General features: G+C 43.8%; 1 long non-coding RNA gene across 1 annotated transcript; it reads right to left on the bottom strand.

Moving 5' to 3' along the window:
- Window positions 1–5,175: 5,175 nt before the first annotated feature.
- On the bottom strand, window positions 5,176–22,220 carry LOC107323952 (uncharacterized). Its single transcript, XR_001559375.3, has 4 exons — window positions 22,081–22,220; window positions 10,943–11,108; window positions 8,058–8,172; window positions 5,176–6,371 (listed from the first exon to the last, which is right to left on the bottom strand). It is a non-coding gene; the product is annotated as an uncharacterized LOC107323952 (long non-coding RNA).
- Window positions 22,221–22,797: the final 577 nt, after the last annotated feature.

Below are 22,797 nucleotides of genomic sequence, written 5' to 3'. Positions count from 1 at the left end.
AAGAAGAAAAGTCACTTGCCACCCTGTAATGTAACCATACTGGAGAAAGTGCTTATTATAGACATGTACCTGCTCCACTGAGGCAGGGAAGAAGGACTTGCAAAGCTGTTCCACGAGCTTGAAATGCTGTGCGTACCAATCTCTCATTCTGTGTGAGAGCACCGGTGTTAAATCGGGTCAGAACTACACTTGCTCTGGGGAGAAGAAAGGCTCACTTTGAAGACAGGCTGGTTACCCTGTTTTTCTTCCTACACCACAGCTTTCAGATTGCAGCTAGAACTTGAAGGGAGTTGTTCCCACAAGCTCTCCAGCCCAATGTCTCCACCCGAGAGGCTTGAGTAAATAGCAGGAGCTCTGGATATGAATCAGATGGAAAAGATTCAGCCCTCTCTGCTAGGTCTGAGTTCAAAGGCATCCGTGGCTGAACAGCTAAATTGAGATCAGTATCTGCATGTGAGGGCAGAATGGAGTGCTCAGTAATAATGAACTGCTCACCCCTGCGTGCTCCTGTCTAGATGTGGTGGAGCAGGTTGGAAGAGAAGTCTGCACTACTGTGCATCACATGGAGGCTGGTGGAGAGGCCTGATCATTTCTAGAGATGTTTTTTCCTTTGTTTTGCTGTTCCTCAGCTGCCCCTATTTGAATCCCAAGCCTGAGTTGAATCTCAGCTCTGTGGACAGACTCTTCCTGCCCCATGCTATGGGCAGAGCAGCTGCTGGCATGGTTAGCACCACCCATTCCCCACACACACCATAGACAAGCTTTGCTACATCAGATCATCCTGCAGTGCATGGGTTATACCTGCACAGCTGCTTGCACTAGGGCAGGTACACTCAAGCAAGACTAAGTTAATATAACCATAAGCTTCTGTATAAATGGACAGAAATCAGGGCCAAAGAGGAATCAAGGAGGGAAGAATGTGTCCAAGGACAGGAAAGCAGTTCTGCATCAGTGCTGAGAACACAGGTGCCTCTGGAGACCAGGTGCTCAGTGACAAAACTGTTCACACCTCTGCAGATCACAGCCCAAACTCCTCAGCAGCACGAGTTCCTCACTTGGAGCTGATGCTGGAATACAGCCTGAGCCCACAGCTAGGGTGTGCCTGTACCTCCCTCTGCGAAGCTGCCTGCTTCATTATCTGCAAAGCAGCACACCTGGGAAGACGAGCCAAATAAATATTAGATATAATCAAATATTTTCTGTCTTCAGCTGCCACCCATGTGCACACCTTCCCTACAAGCTGTGGAGTGAACCTGCTAACAATTCTATTAATAACGAGCAGCGTGTGTAGGTGAACTGGATGAACTTGTGTGAAAGCAAAACCCCAAAGGTACATCAGTTGCTCTGTTCAAAGTGAGCAGATAACTATCCCAGGCTGCAGGCAACTCCCCCCTCCCCTTTCCCACCTCCTCCTTTGGGACATCTCCAGGCTTGTCCAGGGTGGTGCAGCCTGGCAAGCAGACCTGCAGTCAGTGATGCACACAACTGAAAAATAAGAGAATCACAAAGCCAATGGTGGCAATGGGAAACACTGAGTGCCAGGAGGTCCTATGGTGCACTGGGGAGTCAAGGAGTCTGGTCTGGGCATTGCTGTGAGCAGCAGAACACTGAGGCTCCAGGATAATGCTGGGGAAGCAACTCAGCACAGCCCAAGGTCCCATGAGCTCCTAGCGTGCATCAGGTGCACATACCTTGCCTACCTCCTCCCTTCTTCACATCTAAGGACAAAACTCAAAGAGAGAGCTCAAGGGGAAAATAGAAAGTAAAATGTCTCTATGCAAAACAATAGGCTGTGTTAATGAAGGTGTAAATAAGTAGTGCTCTCTCATAGCTCAGGTGTACCAAGAGCCTTCTTCCAATCCTTCCACGGATCAGCCCTGTCTTCACCTCCTCCTGTTGTGGTGGGCACTGTAAGCAGTTTGTACAAGCATGTGCACAGTTCTGTAGGCACAGAGGAAGGGCAGGCAGCCTGAACGACTATTAACAATGCCACAGGCAGTAACCCTTTCCAAATGATGGGAACATTTTTCTTCCCAAGCAGGAGACAGAAACTGCCGCAAAACCCAGAGCTGAGGTTGGGGGGCTGGAATAAGTGAGGAGAAACAAAGAGTATATATGTATAGTATCAGAGATACTGCTCTATTAAAAGATGCCTTCATTCTCCAGAATGGTGCAGTGTATTAAAATTCCAGATTCACCTGGTAATAAATTCTGTTGTTTAAAGACAAGCATTAGACCTTCTGCAAACTGGGAAGGGAAAAGAAGTGGGGCTGGACAGGCAGACCCCTGCTGAGTGCTGCTCTGGCTCTGTGCCATTCCCTGACTGACAGCTGATAATTATCTTTGATTTAATGTCACTTAATGTTCTCTCCCCCTATCCCAAGCACCTTGATTTTTCTCTTCCTGCACAGACATATGCTAGGAAAAGGAAGGTCTGGAAAGAAAAGGCAAAAAGGAACATACTGCTTCGGTAAGCAACAGAGAAACTGCCAACTTTATGTATTTTCTCAAAACTTTAAATGTTCTGTCAGCTAGGAAAACTATAATTAAAGCTCTAAAGAAGAGCATAAGGCATAGGGTAAATAACTAGCCTTAGACATAAATGGATTTAGGCAGTTGGGGGGGGTTTGTTGTTGTTGTTTTCTAATACCTGCAGAGCAGCAGCACTGAGCATTCCTGCACATCAGTTCTGGAATGTGGATGCCAACACAGGACACAATACAAGAAATATTATTCTTTCTGCTGAATATACAAGTGCCGTTGTCTCTGCCAGGAGAATGAGGAGCTCTGGTAAGGCTGACTGGCATCAGGCCTGACCCACCCCACTACGGGCAGTTGGTGACAGCACTCAGCACTTGCTCAACCTGTACTAAACTCTTTAAACCCATGTTTCTTCACTTATTTGTGTGCCAGGAAATGAGAGCTTCTGGCTTTCCAGCTAATGCTCTCCAATCTCATTGTTACACCTCAGTTTGGGCTCCTTATACCACAGCCCCTGACATGCTGCCCTGCTGCACTAACTCCCATTCACCTCTTGTAGTGTTGCAGAAAGTCTCCAGAAAAATCAAATTTTGCATCTGTGCATCAAAGAAAGTGGAAGGCACAATTCTCCCTTTGCATGAGGATCTGTATTCACCGACGGCATCTTTTATAAGCACATCATGTATTCCACCTAAAGGTGCTGTGTGCTCAGAAAGAGCCAAATACATTAGCATTCTTCAACCATAACTTTTGAAGTCGGCATTTGACTATTTTTGCATTTCTTCCAGGTTGTAGTTAGACAACTCCTAATTCTATGGGGAAAGCAAAGACTATAAAATGCCAGAGCTTCACTCTGCTGAAATAACATTAGCGAAATATCAAGTCCTTTATGATGTCATGAGGGATTCCTTAATGTGACTATAGCCTCCTAATGACATCATAAAAAACAACTGCAACATCAGAAAACAGCCAAGGGTCATCAATCAGCCCATCCTCTCTCCTACCCACCAGGGGCAGCAGTCCAACTTGCTCCTATCTGCTTTTTATGAGCAGTGCTGTCCGCTGAATAGCACGCAGAGAAGAGACTAATAATCATACAAATATCAGGGAGAGCGGTCAATCATCACCTGAAATGTTCAGTACACCTGAGGGAAATGCGGGTGCTGCAGCCCAAAGAGTCTGCAAGGTTAGCATGTAGAGGAGACAACATTTCTGCCTTCGAGGTGACCCGCCGTTCTCTGGGCAACAGGCAACACCAGTCAGCAATGCAGTCATTTTTAAAACTCCGGGAGAATGGGACTAAAAATGAATCTTTTTTTGCTCTCTTCATTCCCCAGCCCTCGGCAAAAGCTTTTTTCCCCTTCTGCCCAGACACCCATCTGCACATCCCATAGTACAAAGCCTTTGCTGAAAGCAGCCTTTGTGCCGTAGAGCTGAAATGGGTGGTAGTCCCATCGAGATGCGCTGACTGCCAATTCCTCTGGCAAGAATGGAAACTGCCTTCTCCATTTGAAAACGTAATGTCTCAAAGACTTATTATACACTCTTAGGGGGGGCTGGAAGTCTTCCAGGGTTGGGAACATCTTGAGGAGCTCCCTGGACTCTCAGAAGAAAGAAAAAAAGAAATAATATGAAAGAAATTGCAGCCTCTAGAAGTTTCACAGTCCCTGTTGGAAGGTGTTGAAAACTGTGCTTCTGCCAGCATGGTGCTGCCCAGCACAGAGGGATTTCTTTGGCAGCTAAGCTTACCATGTTCCTCATATTTTGCAAGTGTTTATGCAGTGTGCACTTAAGCAGTGGCTATAGGAAGTCCTGCTTTGCCATCCTCATGTACAACCACTTTTACAGGTACAAATCTCTCCGTCAATTAAGTCAAGAAGACTTGAAACTCACTCAATTACCAGGTGAGGGAGCGGCTCCTCCACTGCCTTCTTCCAGATGCCAGTACATCTCCTTGCAGCTACCTGCCCCTTGATGGGTCCCTGGCCATGCAAATTCCCCACTCCTGACACTTGCTAGGCCGGTCACGTCTGTTTGCCCATTAGCTAACAGATATTAGGCCATGTGTTTATCTCCCAATCTCAGGCAATTTGTATATTCCTTCAACCCAAGCCAATTCTCTGCTCAGAAGGCCCCATCGTCTCCCAGAAATGGTGGTCACAGTGGAACCAACTCACAAAGCTGAGGTCTCACACTCTCAGCACTGATGCTGCACTAAATCCTTTCATCGGGGTTTCTCTCAGTTGCTTTGGTTCCAAGCAGCAACCCTGTGCTGAGCCACGCTCTCAGGCAGTGCCTTAATTTAAGGAAAGCAGAGCCCATGCAGATCACTTACACATCAGCATAAAGAACAGAGGAATGGAGGAGGCAGTGCTGCCGGCGTTTTGGATAAGCAAGATATTCAATAATTTTAATCTCAGGGTAACTCTGCTATTTCCAGATTATGTAATCCCACCCTGGAAGAGGGTTATTCAAGCAGACTGTCACATTAAATACACGCATTTGCCGCGTATGTTAATTGCAGTAGAAAGCTGTTAAGCAAATAAGCGTGTTGCTACAAAACGTTATTCTTTTAGCAGGTCTGCTCCTTCCATGGATCTCCAGTTCACAGGCCATGCTCCTTCAGAATGCACATTTCAGTTTGAGGCACAGAAACGCCTTCACTGAACTGATCGATTTTTTTATCGTCTTGACTCCCAGTTACATTTTCAGGCGTGCTGTGCCACAGCAGTCAATTCTTTTTAACAGGTTTATTTCCACAGCAAGATTTCAATGGAAAGATTTAGAATCGCATGTGCGGAAGGGCTAACAAAAATCTATTTTCTTAACAGATAGAAGCAGTAATAAATGGTGCGGCTTTTTGTCTGGCGCATCCCACGCTGATACTTTCCACTTATTGAGTCCTTTTTATCACTTTAGAGTCGGTTTCTGTGCAAAGGCATTCCCCATCTAAGCACTGATAATAGTTACTGTTTATTATGTAATAACAACCATTAGCTGAGTGTTATTCTTAGAAAGCAAAAATGACCAAAAGAAAACTGAATTCTTAATCGTGTACTTCTGATTCAGTGAAAGCAGGAGTGTATATTGCACGCAGGGAAGAAATAGTGCTACCATGGTGATCCCACATTCACACGGTTTGGTTTCCTTAGGCTGAAATGAAGGAGGAGCCTCCACAAATCTGAATACATACACACCATCTTCTGACACTCAATCACCGAGTCCGCTCTTTCTTTTGTGAAATCGAGGAACAGCTGGTTCATTTCACATGCAAGATAGGAGGATCGGTGGTGGAAGTAGAGCAGATTGTCAATGGACTGGTTTTGAAATGGTCGTTGGCCTCCCTTCCTCCAGAGAGGTACAGAATCTCTGCTTTTCATGTGCAAAGCTGAACACTAATTAAGGATTCTAGTCGTGAGCGTCCCAGCCAAGAGCCACACCAGGGTAGCTGAGGGCAGTTTTCAAGGGGGAAAAGGAAGTTTCTCTGCTCATCTCTGACTTGGTAAAAAGACAAATCTCATCTTTGTAAGCCTGAATTTGCACATTCCAACCTATGCCCAAAGTTTTAAAAATAAGGTAGAAATGTGGCCCGAGGCGTGCCCCTGGGATTATTCTTCATGGGATCAGAAAAAAAACAGGAGGTGTACGTGCACTGTGCATTCAGATACATAAGGAATAACACGGTATTCTTACCTGTAATAGGCACCAAAACATCCTCCATCCATATTCACGAAAGTTTTGTTCCATCTGTCATTCCAGCAAAATTCTGTTCTTTCTGGTTTTGGTAAACTTATGCATCCATATCATTTCTCTCGCTTATCAGGAGCTCAGTCACATTTGTGCAGTGCTGTCAGCCATATCCTGAAGGCACGGGAGAACTTGAGGTATTCCTTCAATTAGAATTTGCAGTTGAAAAAAAAAAAATCTACTGATGATGCATAAAAATCCCAAATTTATTTCACCCCCTCAGAGAACGGCCAGGGAAACCATTCTGACAACAGCAGCCACCCCTCTCCTGCCAGCAGACCTGATTTCAGGGGAGAAAGATGAGCAAAGCGAGGTCAAATTCACACTATTACTTTTCAGTTTAAATTTCTCCCTTTGACCGTCTTTCTCGTATTATCAATATACAGCTGCACTTCTAATAAAGTCAAGATAAACTGAATATAAAACTAACCAACACAGCCTCCTTCCATGAGCAACGTGCAGGAAGGCACACCCTTGAAGTGCCTATAAATGAGCAATATCTACCAAATAAAATCTATATCCCATGGGAGCTGAGTGCTGGCCAGCCTTGGTCTGCTGCAGCACTGCACTCGTACAAAGGAACAGTAAGGAGCAGCCCAATATAGGCAGTGCCAGAAACACGGTTGAGGGAAGGAAATGGACTGAACTTGCAAGTGATGGAAGTAGAGAGTTGGGAAGGCATGTGAAATTCCAAAATTCAGCCAGGCCTCTCCACAGGGAGCTCAGTGCAGGCAACATGTATGATAACAGCCAGAAAGCAAACTGAACCAAGACTCAGTTCTGTCGAGTGAGTCTCTCTGAAGCTGATCTTATCTCAGCTAGAAGTCTTCCTCTTACCGAAAACTTGGCACATTAATCAGCTAATCCCACTAACGTAGCATGAGAAAGACTGGGAGATTGTTATCCACGATGAGCACTATCTACCTCAGGCTACAGAGCTTCATTTAAGTTCATCTTCTCACAGCTCCACGCCTGGTCTCTGCATCAGAATCACGGTCAGCTGCTCTGCCCTGGCATCCTTCTGCAATGCCACGAGCAACCTACAGCCTTCAGCTTGCTCTGAGTGGGGGTTAGGTCAAATGCTTTTGGAGGTCCCTCCAAGTGCAATGAAGCTGATGTTCCAGAGATGCAAGGTGGCTGAACAGATGCTCTGTAAGAAGGGACGTGCCACTCTGTGAAGCCAGTTTGCTCCCTACTCAAGGTTTCACTATGATCCAAGCTAATTGTCAACCTAAAGCCAAAGGGGATTTGAACGTTAATGCAATTTAATAGTTTCACAGATTCAATTAGATGGGTGACTAACATACAACCTCCTCAGAGCCTCTGCTGCTCCCATATTATCCCGTCTTCTCCATACAACCCCACAGCTGCCCTCGCGCTCAGCATCAATTGACTACAGGATGGCATTGCACAACCCTCTCCCTCTGCCTCAGGGGATGTGCTCAGATGTGTACTGAAGCCACATCCTGCTCTGCCAACCACGGTGCCAGCAGGGAACCATCCTCACACAGAGCACTAGGGCCTGCACTTCAAGCAGAGAGCCTTCATCCCTTACGTGCCACTAACAACACATTCAGGAAGCTGCCTGCATCTCACCATGGAGCATCCAACCTGACCATGTGGAGCTCCACTTCAACTGGAGGTGAGTGTGCTGTGGTAAGGGATACCCAGGTACTGAGATGTCATTTTCTTCCTGGCAAGCTCTTGGGGACGTCTCTCTGGCTATCCTTATCTGTCTTCCTTTAGCTGTGCTGGATGCTATTCCAGAAAGCTCTATGAATTAAGTTACCGAAACTTTTCCTTCTTTCAACAATCAGAACTCAAAATACCTTTCTCTGCATACATAGGAGTGCAGAGGGTGCACCAGGTGAGCAGAATGGAAGCTGAGCTGCAAAGTCCCTCAGAGTTCCTTCTCTCAGGGTGTGCTGGCTGCTTCTGGTCTACCTGAAAGCAAAAAAGCACAATTCTCCACTGCACCAGAGATCAGAGAAACACAGCTGTATGTGGTTAGACAGGATTTAAGGTCTACAAGTGTATGTTAGTGAAATATGTATTTCAGGGAATTTTTCTCTCTGCTGCCACAAAAGATTATTGCTGACAGCTGTATGTGAGAAATCACAGTGTGTGTAGCAATCTTAAGGACAGCACATGAAATTGCATTACAGCTGTGATGGCAAAAAAAGGGACTGTTTCTTTGATAGGGGCCATTACACAGGACTTCAAGTCGCGTTACAAAATACTGTCTGTCTCGGATGTTCCTATTGCTTGAACTGGCAAAAATCTAACCAAACTGAAGGAACAATGATGACAACTGCAGTAATCCTGAAAGTCTGTTCTCAGAGGACAAGCTGCGTGCTCATGTAATGCCCATTCATGTGCCCCAAACCCTCAGTTCAGCTTCTACAGCAGGCAAAGAAAACAGGGTACATGATGGGCTCTGCTTTCCTTGCCTTTGGGAAGTCAGACTCTTGCGACTTGTTAACAGAACTGAATGATGTGGTCAGGAGGTAACACTCCTTACCCCTCAACTGGGAATGCCTTATTGTTGGGAAAACTCATTGCAATTAGAGAGAAAAGTGTATGTTGTGGGTCAAAAGACGGGCTGTGCTCAGATGATCCATGTTTGTTTCCAGCTCACATGCACAATGTCAAATAAGTCATTTGAACTTCAGGTGTCTCAATTCCCATCCTTTGCTCCCTGCATCGAGCCCTCACTTTGGACAAACACAGAACCCACTTGCCTCTGCCTGAAGGCACTACTGCAATAAAAAGTAAACATTAATAACAATTAAGAGCTCTTGGACATGCAAGGTTAACTGTGGTCCGCCTCTGGCTGTCATGAATGTGAGCTTTGCAAATCAGAAACAGCAGTCCCATAAAGCCATCATAACCACGACAAGCATGGACTGAAGACATGCAGCCCAGGCAGCAGCATTGCCTTTCTGTACTCAAAGCTGCTGGGTCCGCTCTGCAAGGTGATTTCCTCCGCACGCACTTTGTTTTGTTTGTTAAAAAACTGGCCAACACTAAGGTATAAAAGCTGATGGGAATGTCTCTGTCAACATAGCAGTTTATGCCAGACAAAGCACTCTGAATTCATGCCAAATATAAAGTCAAGTGTCTTAATGGAGATATTCATAACCTGTGAATAGAAGTAAAAGCTAATGCCGTTTTGCCTTTTACCGGTGTCAGTGATCTGCGCTCTCTGTATGCAGATGGCAAAAACCTGATAAGCCTTTATTTGATTATTGGTAAATCTAGATTGCATATGGGCATCACATTCAAAGAAGTGTATAAAATTGTTGGTACTGCCTGCCCTTTTCTCCCCATAAACATTTGTCAGTTCACTCCCCATCTGCTGCTCTGTGTATACACATGCCCAGACGAATGTTAGCTGAGGCTGCAATACAGCTATGTTAAATAATTTTATCTGATTTGTTGGATGATGGTATTTCTAATGGAAAACAACATGGTAATTTCAGAATGTTACTGATTAGATGAAAATGATATTGCATCAAAGTTACTTCCTTAATTTATTCTGAAAAAAACAAGAAGGATTTCTCTATTAAGATGCTTAATTAAAATCTATCTCTCTCCATACAAAATCTATACTTCAGGTCCTGCATGTCATGTCTGAAAAGAACAAAGGCTGATTAGCATCTCTTACACTCTGCTTTTCTTTATGTCACTTATACATTCATTACAGCAATTCTAGCCAGGTTTGGAAGGGCTGAGAGAAAGGACGCTATTGTATGGACTGGCTGAGCCCAGGCAGAAGAACAAAAGAATGCAGCAGAGCTTTTTAGGCTCACAGAGAAAATGGGAGGAGTGGCTGGAGTCCAGATGGGGCTGGGGGTTGGGTGTGGTGGGGAGGTTTTAGGGCACTTGCTGCTTCCAGGGAGCCTGAGAAGAACACTTTGCATAAATAACATCACAGGAACTCATGCCAAACTCAGACTGCTCCGTCACTAGGAGTTTCAGGATTCCATCCCAAACTTAGGAATGAAATAGGAAAGAGGTAGTCTGAGCATCAATGGTGTGGCACACTTGAACATGCACCTATACACACATCTTTTCCAGCCCTAAAGGTTCTGTGCTCACACAGAGATGCACACATGTACTCACGCTCACAACCAGGTTGGTAGGAGCAAGGGAAAAAAATGAAATCATATTTTCTTCAATGAAGCGCTGAACTATGTGTTGCTGTGTTGCCAAAGAACCATTTCTGGCCTTTAGTGACACCTTCTTTAACATAGTATATACAGTGAACTCTCAGATCTCCAAATAGGAGAACTTTCCAAACTGAAGTTTGCATCAACCCAAACATCCACCTCATCTGTTGGGCATTTGCATCTGTCAGCTGCAAGCCAAGGTGTTGTTCAACACAGGAAAGGCATACAAAATCATTGAAACACTATTTAATGTCATATCCAAAACAAGAGGAGGAAGTCCTTACAGTTGTGTGTACTGCCAATGTCATTTAGACCCAGAACTGCCACTAACAGCCCAGCTATTCAGACACACATCCAGCCTCCTGTTAGGAGCTTCCCAAATGAGTGGTAATGAGGTGGGTAACCAAGTCTGGGCTCAACACAGCTTGTCCTTAGCCTTCATCAACACACTTTGTTAAGCAACAGCATCAGACAACAGACTTCAATTCCCTTTTTAGATCAGACTGAAATACACATATGAGACTCTTCATTTAATGTGTTACCTTCAGTCCTTCCCACTTAGTGCCTGGGAGATGTGTGAAGAAGAGCCAAGCAGGTGGTGGAGCCCCTGCTGGGTCCTGGGCTGTGCATGGAACTTAATGACACATTCCGTCAGGTATTCCTTCAATAAGAATATTCCCTGTCATTTCCATCTCAGGTAGGCAGGTCCTATAAGGTATAGAAATACAACAGTTCACTCAGGACATAGAGCACAGGGAGGGAAGAAGCCATTAGAGACGGCAAGGATGCAGCCACCACTTTTAGTACCACTTTGCCTTTTTTACTTCTCCAACACCCTCACAAGGAGGCTGACTCCCAGACCTTACATGTCTAACTCAAAATCAGGGAAGTCAGGCCAACATACATAGCACAAAGACAGGCTGTTGAATATTTCTTCCCTCATCACTGAAGGATCCCTGCTGGTTGTAATCAAGATCCATAAACTTGCAACTTGAGTCAGTGTGAACACTGAGATCCCAGCTTCCTTTATTGCTGCTTAATTCAACCATATGTACATGTTGTGTTTTGATCTGTGGCATGAGCCCAAGGATTAGGTGAGATTCACTGCATTAACTTTCCACCATCATGATGGGACAAAGCTGGACATCAACACGAGACACAAAAATGAGACTGGACAAAGCACTGCACTGTGAACACTGACCCTGGGCTGGTCAGCATGGAGTAAAATGAATCACTTAATAGATCTCTTTTCTTTCTACCTGCATGATGAAACCTTCACTTATTGTTTCAGCAAAGCATGATAGTGGTCAGAATCTTACTCTGACAAACATGCTCAATAATAGATGAAATTCATGCAGTGATGTAAATGCCACTTAATGTTCCATTTTTGAAAGAGAAAAGTGAAAACAAATGTCTTCTAACTTAAGTAAATACAGCACCAAATTTATCTGACTGCACAGTCGTTTACAGGCAATAAATTAGTTTACCTTGCAGACAATGATTTAGTTCAGTAAGGGGTAATGGCTGGTATTGCTGTGCTCCTTTTTTTGATGCAAATATATGTGAAGATCAGAACGCTGCCTGCTGTCCAACACTTGGATCGTTTGTGGTTAGGAAAGTGATTATTTCTCATGGCAAACTAACAACATGCCAGTTATGAATCTCACAGAACAACCCGGGTTGGAAGGGACCTCAAGGATCATGAATCTCCAACCACCCCACCACAGGCAGGGCCATCAACCTCCATATTTAACACCAGCCCAGGCTGCTCAGCACCCCATCCAACCTGGCCTTGAACACCTCCAGGGATGGACGGGGCATCCACAGTCTCTCTGGGCAGCCAGTTCCAACTTGAACAACTGAGCAATGAACTTGATGTTAAACCAATTGTTAGCTAGCAGTATTAAATCACCTGTAAAAGATCCTAACTTCACTGTAAGTTCCTGGGTGTAAATACGCAGGTGAATCTGCCTTAAAATCATTTCCGATCTGGGAGCAAGCAAAGTTAATCACACACACACACACACACCTCTGAGTAGAGGGTTGTAAATCAAATGTGCTTCCCAGCTGTAACCAGTGCAAATACCCAAAATTATACACACAATACATCACAGAACAAAAAGGAGTGTAAGGTAGGAATACAGCAGGCCAAGTTTTCTTACCTAGGGAAGAAAAATATGCAAGATCTGGCCTCTGCAGTAACAGTGTGATGAAGAGTCAGACCTCAGGATATTTCTTCCCTCATCACGGAGGACAGGTGCCCTGCTGGGCGCAATCACCACCCAACCTCCGGGCTGCAGGACGGCTGTGTTCTGCAGTGCTGATTTCAGGCCGTGTGTCATTCTGCCTATTGATTCACCCTTCTAGTTCATTTCTTAGTTTCATTTCCTTCACATCGGTATGAAGTAGTGAAGCACTCACTTAAATGTAAGCCATTTCCATTCAATTTCGGTAAATATGGAGTGGATGGGTTAAATCTGCAAGGCCAAAGAGCTGCACAGCCAGGCACAGCTCTCAGCTTTTGTTGCTCCTCACCTGACTCGAGGGCACCATCAGAAACAAAGCTTGTCTGATAGAATTCTGTAGCATCCAAAAGACTTTTCCTCCTTATAAGCCATCAAGCTTATAACATTCCCTCTTGTTTTACAGTCCTTTATCTGACTTTGATGGTTATATGTACATCAAAATGTCATTGAACACCAGGGTGGGTATAACAAGATAGCTGTGTGTACTCTGAGTCATTAATACCCAATAGAATCATGTTCATAATCTAATTGACTGTTACTTTACCTCTAAGTTATTACAAATGGTCTGAATATTTTCACTTCAAATTAACCTGAAGATGTCACACTACTTGCTCACTTCTATTATAAGCCTGTCACTGCCACCAGTGGCGTCTAGTCCATAAAAGATCTGTCTGTATAAAGAAAATTCCCCCAAACAGTTAATATATTTTAGTTGAATCATAGAATCATACAATGGCCTGGGTTGAAAAGGACCCCAATGCTCATCCGGTTGCAACCCGCTGCTATGTGCAGGGTTGCCAGCCAGCAGCCCAGGCTGCCCAGAGCCACATCCAGCCTGGCCTTGAATGCCTGCAGGGATGGGGCATCCACAGCCTCCTTGGGCAACTTGTTCCAGTGCATCACCACCCTCTGCTGCATTCAGGATGCTTACCCATAAGCTTCCAAATGTGGGACTCCCTCTGAAATCATTCCCAAAAATTAAAGATAAGAATAGCTAAAAATAATATTCTTTCTTCTTTTCTTTTCGTGGAGATATTACATGAATTAATTCTGCTCTGCTACCGGATTGAAAAGAAAACAAGGACTGCAGTTATGACACGGAGTTCCTATGCCCTCCGAAGTCTTTCTCAAAGTTCACGTCATTTATATGAGTTTGTAGTCTGTGAAGTTGTGTTTAACAACAAAGAAAGAAAAACCCACACCAAAACCCAGAATGTATCCACCACTGGGACCTCTTCAGCTAGCACAGCCCGGCTCTCCAAGATCATAACTCTTATGCTTTTGATTCCCTTAGTCCTGAAACTATAAAACCCTTATTTCTATAAGGTCTTTTATTGTCATCCACATAGTCAATAGTGTCATTTTCATTCATATCATTCTGTGGGGAAGTTAGAGGAAATGAACCAGACGGAACAGAGCTATAAATAAGATGCTGCTACTCTGTTCCCAGTGCAGATTCAACAGCATTCTTGTAAAGCCACAAAAATACAGATTGGGAATGATGGGAAGTTTTCTTCTCGCTCGACTTCTGAGATTGCTTTCATGCAGTGGCCAGTCTTTATTATTGACTTCTGTGGATAAAAGATGCATTTGCTTAAAACCAGCTCTGTGAGTACAAACAACACAGCAGGCACCCGCTGCATGTGCACATTAGCTCGTGCTTATGAGAAAAATACAAGAATCACAGAACTCTTAAATACAAAGGATTCCACTTAGAATTCTCTCTTAATGAAAAGAATCTTTAGGGTGAAGAGGGAAATCTCACAGCAAGTGGATCGCCACTGGTTTTCTTATGGGCTTGGCATGAAATATTGCTTGCTTTGCAGCACGACCAGGATGGGTAACACTGGGTATCTTTTTGTTAGGGAAAGAAGTGCAAAAATCCAAAGGTAATTTTGCTGTGCTGACAAAACGCTGCAGATACCGGCTTCGCATAAATCTTTAGGAATGAAACAGGACTACTGGTGCTCCTACAGATGCCTCACACAAGAGCAGGTTTCATCCACGCTCAGCTGGGTGCCACCCATCCTTTGCGGTGCGGTAACTGAGCTGACTTTTAAGTTCCAAGGAAAACGTTTGCACAGAAATAAAGCATTAATAAAGCAAAAGGGAATTTAATGACCTAGAGAGAAACCTGTCAGTACGGCTAAAACCACTCCAGAGTGACAACATTAACTCTGAGCGTCTCACCTGTAATTAAAGTGCTGAGAAGCTCAGGTGTCACTGCTCATTAATATTCACCTGTAAAACAGAAGGCAGAGAGGCAATCCTAGCATGCTAATGGTGGATCCTCTCTGCACATTCAGGCCATACATTCCTTGTGGGTCAGGGGCACCTCAAGGCTCCACCACACCAGTCACAATGCAGCCAATGGCTGCAGGAAAGCCAAGGTAGCGGCACGCTGGGGAAGTTTAAGGGGAACTTTCTGCTCTCTTTAATTTATGCTGGGCTACAAGCTCAGTATCTAAGGATGAGTCTCTTTGTCATATCATGCATGGCTGAGAGATACTCCAGAGATGAATGATATATAAAAACATAGAAAACGCTGCTTGTTGCCCAAGGCATTTGTTAGTTTGTTGCTGGTTTATGTTTCACTCAGGATGGCTCCATTAGCTCCAACAACCTCAAAAATAAAGCAGTGAAGCACAATGTTGGTACCTTTGGGACCATCATGATGCCCCAGAAAGGGAGAGCCTTCCTGAGATCCAAGCCTTACCTCCAGACACCACCACAAACTGCTGCTCCGGGCCAATGAGCAAAGATATTCCTATTTCCATGCTTTGTGCAGAATAGTTTAGGAGAAAAGGATCTGAAGAATATGACTGTGCACATTCATCCGCTTCTGATTACTGAATGAATGCTTATCTTAACATTAAAACTTACTCAGTTTTGGCCAAACCTGCAAGCAATAAGCAATACGTGTGAAGAGGGAAGGCTGATGCAAAGTAGGCAGGCAGGAGGGACAGGAGTCTGAATTTTAGCATTTCTCCTGTTGCCTCTTTTATGGCAACTATTAGCTGTAATTTAAGCCCCAAATGTTAGAAGTGGTACACAGATTTAAGGATTCTTTCATGCCAATTAGAAATCATTTCTAGCTGCACTTCAATGAATAGGCTTTTATCCTCTGTTGTAGTGGAAAAATCACTTATCCACTGTAGCGCAGGGCATCTGCATAGATTTATTTCTTCTTATCTTTAATGGCATTGGCAAATACAGAGTTAACACATTTCTGCAGCCGTTGGAACACCAGGCTTCTAAGAAAATCACAAGCTTAAGTATTCAGTTAAACCCAAGTTACAATTTAATTAACGTAGCAGTGGAATATTGGAGGATGATGTCACTTCATTGCTCCCGCTGCACTTGGAGGCATATGGGAGGACCCCTGACCTCACCCAAGAGCAGCACCATGCAATCCCTAACTTGCTGGAAAATGCTGACATATGAAAAGCTAATACGTGCTATTAAAATCCTGTTTCTACGTAATCATTAAGCTTTATTTTCGCTCCTTTCCTGACTGTAAAACTGCACATAAACTGAAAGAAAAAAACCCAACCACCCCCATCGCTGATAAAGGAGACTGAATTATTTAATACCCGTTTTTAGCTGCCTGTACAGGAATCACGAAGAACAATGTGGAGTATTCACTGTCACGCTGGCTCCTTGGTGGTCTCTGTCAAACACCAAGGTTAACCCAAAGCGGAGAGTTACACGATACATTTTGGCCCTGTGATGTCCCTGTGATGCCCCCCCCAAACAGTCCAGGCATGTCACTCTGTGTGGGCTCTGACCTCCCCAATCTCTGCAGGCCACGAGATCGTGACCTTAGGAAAACTGTTTCTCTTTCCTCTGTCACTGTGAATCATTCTCTTAGGTTAAGGGAGAAGAGATTTGAAAGAGAGCGATCACCGTTTTCAGATAACCAATTCAGCTATCAGATCATAACAGGAGCAGCAATTTGCTTTGCGTTAGCTTGTACGTATATATTGTCAAGATCTTCTGCTCTAGCTGGCAAATTAAAGGGCTAAATAGCATCGTGCCTTACCGGACATTTCTGCACAGTGCCTCACATAGCCAGAGGTGACAGAGGAGAGCCAGCAGCAGCTTTGCATGCAGCATTCTGCTTACACAGAAGGTGAAATCATTGGGAAAAGTGCTTTTAGCAAGTAGGAAACTTGGGGCTATCAGCACCTGCTCAGTGTCAGCTGCTCTCCTGGGACCCTCCTGGCACTGAATCCTGCAATGACCAGACTGTGGGTCCCACTGCTTTTCCTCCTTCTCCTATCAGTAGAAATCTAATAATAATAATAATAATAATCACAACAATAATGTCTTACACTCAGAAGTTCTTTGAAAAAACAAACTAAGCAAACCAAAACCTTGGGAACTTCAATTAACACCAATACAGCTATAATTAACAGGATTCTCCCCAAAACCTTTGGCTATATTTTGAAGGGAAAACTTGCATCAAGCGCTGTCTTTATTCTCATTAGCTTTTCTACCTTTCTTTATTAGCTCTACACTCTTCTTTTTTTTCTCCAGCTCCACTTCAATGACTACATATAATCACAGAAATTTATTTGACGTTCATCCTTTATATTGTTCCCTGGCCATCCCTTTGGGCTGCCTCTGCTATCTCCCTACTTGCTGCAGCAGAATATATTACAGAAGCAATTCTGGCCAACTGCTCCCACAAGAACAGGCTCTTGTCAATGCATTGATCCAATGGAACGAAGGAAGGGGACTCAGCTCACATCTCCCTCATGCCTGCTGCATGATGCCACCTCTGAGAAATTACTTTCAAGTGCCTTATTTTGACCACAGCAACACAACTTTTGGCTTCTTTGCTGGAAGATTAAAACACAAAGTCTGAAAGAACTGAGCAGAGCTGGATCTCAGATGATCTGGTCAGGGCTGCCTTAAAGCAACATGCAGTCATTGTGCCATCACAGCTCTCACAATGCATAGAGCAGCATTATATGCACTCCTATATGCACCATGCACAAGTTCTACCAGCACAACACACACACATACCAGGACTGTAACACTTCTGCACAACTTCAAGCCAGTTGGGCTCATCCACACTGATGAGGATGGCACCAGCTGAGCTTGGTTTGCTCACTGTTGCAGGCAGAACAAGGATTGATATTAATATCAATAATGAAGATGGGGCCTTAATGCCACTACTTCCACCTGCAAGAGATCACGTACCTTCCTCTCATTCCTCAGAGTGCCATAATAACAAACTGCATAAAAAGCAGGCTCCTATCAAAACTGGATTGTAAAATGTAATGCAGACAGGTTAGAAACACACAGTTTGTAGTTACATGCACTGTAGTAGTTCACAGTAGATACTGTGGAATACACAGAAGTCATTGATAACTATCAGGTTATTATCCTCATATGGGAAATGTTGCATGGATCCTTCTCTGTCCTCCAAACTATTTTGAGCTGAAAATGTTAGGTGGCCTTAGAGTGTGTTATCATGAGTGGGTGCAGAAACCTCATCGTTTTGTTTCTCATTTTCACTTAAAAATGCTCAGTGCTAGTTTCCATTCTGGCTCTACTTTCTCCATTCTGGCGTGCCAAGTGATGACAAATCTCATCACTTCAGGGCCAACTGGATATTACGGCTGCACAGAAGACACAAGTACTTTCAGACATATACAAGCTGTCACACCTCTCTGCTGTCTCATCTCTGAGAAGAGCAGAGGCGAGCCCTCAGCACAGGACTCAGGCAGGACATTGCCTCTGGCACATCCAGCAGTAACACAGAGGAAGGATGACTCTGGCAGGACAGACTAGTCTGGCTCTCTTCAATATTATAAATAAAACAGTGAGACTGCATTCTGAGTTTTGCATTGCTCTTAAAGAACTCCCTGCAAGAGGCCAATGAAACTGAGAAATGCTACCATCAAGTTTTTACACGAGGACCTCTGTGGCAGGGGATTGTGGTTTGGGTAAGGCACAAAAGAAGCCAATGGGGATTTCCTCTTAAACAAGAGCAGGGCTGCAGCATTCAGAATACAATGCTGCTTCAAGCACCATCTGGGCTTTGCCATGCTTCTTTGCCCCCTCTTTTAGCACTGGGAAGTAGGAGCTAGGAAGGCAGATTGGCCTTCAGGTGCCTGCAGAAGGATTGTGGGGAGGAAACATAAATACTTGTCCTGGGATAACTCCTCAGAGCTCCATTTTTCTCTTCAATAACAACAAGGGAATTTTTTCTTATTGATTGCTTTTTGCAATCGAGCTTACCAAATAGAGCTTCCCTCAAATGATTCTTCCAGCTAACCTGATAGAAAACTAACCTTGTTATATTTATTGACAGAACATTGAAATAAATATTATAGGTCTAGAGGGAACGTTTCAGTCCATTGATTATTTTTTTTTTCTTTAAGGATAATAGAAATGCACCATATTCCCCTTGGCATATTATGCTGGGAATAATCTGAAAAAATGCTTAGCCTGCTCAAAATATGGCTCAGAAATTTCTTGCAGTCTCCAAGACTGGGAACCCTTTGGAATAAATCTCATCTTGAGCAAACAAGCAATTTGCCATTTTAATTGGTTTGCAAAATTCTCCCCCCGTGATTTCTGGAGATGAGAAAGAAATCAATTCATCCCTCTACGTGTAGCAGTGAGAAGATGTGAAATTTTGGTCAGCCTCAATGGCTGGAGCATCAAAAAGAGTGAGTTGAATGGTGAACCAGCCAAGAGAGTCTGGGGAGGACAAAGAGGAGAAGGGCGCAATGAAAAAGCACTGAGGGCTCTTGAAGGAAGGGGAAGAAACTTGGAAAATCTATAAAAGAGCTCAAGGTCTGAAGAAAAATACATGAAGCTGAGCAGAATTTGGCTTGTAAGTATTGTACTTGGTATGAAAAAGCCATTGAGAGATGATGCAACACTCAGATGCTTAGTGAGACTGTCTCACTTCAGCTGCGTGAACCAAAGAGCCAACACACAAGCAGCCAAATGGTCTTTTTCTGAGTGATCTGTGGGCAGCACACATGGATTTGGTCACAAAAACTCCCAGGGCAGGGGACCTGACTTCCTAAAGACAAACATCTGAAATAATCTGAGCTGATAAATGCAAATATATCACAGTACAATGCCACAAAGCTCCCCCAAACGCTGTCACTTTCATTATCCGTGCAGCCTGATGTTACCTGTTTCACTCTTAAGAACCAAAAAAAGACACTAATCTTCTTAGAGGTTTCAAAACATGAAACTAGACCTTGGAACGGGGGCAAACAGACAATAAAAAGAACTACAACCAATGCTTGTCCCACACTGTAGAAACGCTACAAGCTGCATCTTGATTTTATTTACCTAGAGGGTCCTTCATGGAGTCGAAAGCATTGCTAACACTGTGAGGAAGGTGTCTGTGATTAGAAGGTCAGTGTCCAGCCCAAGCACAGACAGATTACCATCGTATGCAACCCACAGAGCTGGGTATAAGCCTTGTATGTGTGAGGCTCTGAGTTAAAGAGTGCTGCTCCTGGAGGAACTTGGATCTTTACAAGGATACATGCAGCATCTTGTGCACCAGTGGAATAAAGGAGATATGCAAAGCCTTCTTTATGGCAGCTGTTCATTAAGATACAAGTAGGATTCTCCTGGGCTCTTTTCATGGTTGGAGCTTTGTTTAGGAGTGGCAGAAATGGAGAAGTGTGGGGGCTGCCATTGCTAGAACCTCTTCCTGATCCTTGAAGATAGGATTGCAGTCCTTCCAATGGACAGAACAGCAACTTTGTGCATCAACACTTCTGAGCTCATATTGACCACCGGTATATGTGAGTATAAAGTAGCCTTAGTGAAAACAGAAATGCCATGGCACATTTGCATGACTTTTTAACATGTATTTCCAGGACAAAGTGATAACAAAAGTCTTACAACCTACACATCCTTTGGACCTTGCACAGTGCCACCTCGTGGTAATGCAGACCCACAATATAGAGCTACACCAGCTCTAAACATGAAACATCCTCTTAAAATTTGAATACAAAAAGCCAACAGTATTTCTTGGCATCACCTCCTGGAAACATCAATGAGCCAAAATAAACACGTAAGTTACACAAAACCTGGTGCTGCTTTCTCCTTTAAAGGAGCTGCTCCTGTTGCATAGTAGCACTTGGCTCAAAAGACCAATTTCTGGCTTTCCCAATACACAGCATCTGTTACACTGAGGGCCTGTGAATTCCTACAGCACCATTCACAGCAGAGTCATTACGAGGGCTGTATGCTGAAAGGTAGACCACCATGTAAAATGCCATCTCAGTTAAAGCTAAATTAAAGCAAGGCAGTTAAATGACTATTCCAAACTCCCAGATGCATAGAAATGGAAATGGAAAAAAATGGAGCTGAGTGGTAACAGTTACACAAGCCCAAACCCATATTCATGACTCTATTTGAGATCTTCTCAATGGAGTGGAAGCAAAATGCATGTCAGGCTTGTAGGAACAACAAAAAGGTCTGTCCCAGTGCCAGCAGCCATAAAGTGAAATGGAGAAATACGTGAGAGTGAGCACACCAAGCCAAACCAAAGCTACATGTATTACATGTCTAACAGAGACTAACAGCACCCACTCAAGAAAGCCTGTACAGACCACAAATGCATTGCATCACTCAGATACTTCCTGGTCTCCAGCTATATCCTAATCAGCAGCAGCGTCTTTTTCTCAGTAGCTTCTTCCTCTATGAATTTGTTTAGTTTTGAAAACACATGGACACTGAATTGAGGTAAAGAGAGCACAGGTCTTCAGCTGGGGTGGATTGGCACAATCCCATTGACCCGACTGGAGATATACAGGTGTTAAACAAAGAGAGTTTCCACTTCTTGTCTTAAAGACCAACAGCAATGCAACAGCATCCGTTTTGGCACACATTCAGCCAAGTTTTGTTGTACTGTCTCACCCCTCTGTACCTCAAAGGTGATTCACAAGAGTTCTTCAAATGATACAAAGATAATTATTACTACTTTTTCAATACATACATACATATATATATATATATATATATATATACGATGAGTGTTTTTTGTAACACTTTCATTTGAGGTTGTGTGTATTTCTACTCATGCACGGGCTTAATCATACCGCTGTATATTTTGCTTCCTAGAACCTTGGGTAATTGGCAGCAGAAGGCAACACTCTACAACAGAATGCCTTGTGCTGGGCCACCACAGCACGAGGCCATGGAGCTGATAACTCACCTAACCAGGGGCTGACAGACTACACTGAAAATTGGGAAGGAAAAAAAAAAAAGAAGGAAAAAGAGAAAGAAAGAGGGGGAGGGTGACAGAGAGAGAGAAATACATTTTTAAAGATAACCTGGAGGCAAATATAATATTTATACTTATTTATCCTCACAGCACAATCATAAGCCCCAAAACATGTCTAATGAGGTGGAATTGCAAAATGGCCATGAGTCCTACTTACTTGGCTTCTCAGTGGTCTCTTAGCAGTCACATGGATCCATATTTTTCAACTATGTGACTGCTGCAGGCAAAACTCCTATAAGTAAGAGTGAGAGTCACAGCAAGTCCTGAACTCCCAGTGGTATTCATCCACAAAAATGCCAACCTAGGAAAAAAATGAGTAGACAGAAAAATAAAAGTTGCAGGGGCAATTAAACACAGCAGACTGCTGCACTTAATGCCTGCTTCGTGTTTGTGGTGCATCCTCTGCTCAGATGAACTTTCATTCCCAGCCTTTTGAATGGCCTCAACTCTTCAAGCCTTCAGAAAATACCACAAATATGAAAGAAATGAAAAGATGGCAGAAAGTTCCTCAGTTCGGTCACTGTTGTGTTCTCTACCTGTCAATTAGCAGATTCCAGCTTCATTTCAATCCCTCTTAGAAAGGACACGAAACCTCTTAAGCGCTTTAGATTTTTCCCTTGATGGAACCTAACCTATACATTAAGTCAGTCCTAAGGTGACCAGGTTAACCATCACGGTTTCCAAAACATGCTCCCAGACTCCTAACACGCTCTCTACATTTTCTTTTCTCTTCATGCCCTGATGCTCCTTCTCAGATTCTGTGTGTTCATTTGTTAGAGGTTAATTGTGCAGCACTTTGGAACCAAAAAAACACTGCAAATAATCCATTTTGAGGCACTCCCAAATGCACCTAATGACCTCAAAGCAGGGACTG

Source organism: Coturnix japonica, chromosome 17, assembly GCF_054131305.1.
Source record: "Coturnix japonica strain WE chromosome 17, WE-NBRP24, whole genome shotgun sequence".
NCBI lineage: Eukaryota > Metazoa > Chordata > Aves > Galliformes > Phasianidae > Coturnix > Coturnix japonica.
The sequence above is the reverse complement of the archived record's forward strand: the minus strand, read 5'-3'. Positions and strand labels throughout refer to the sequence as shown.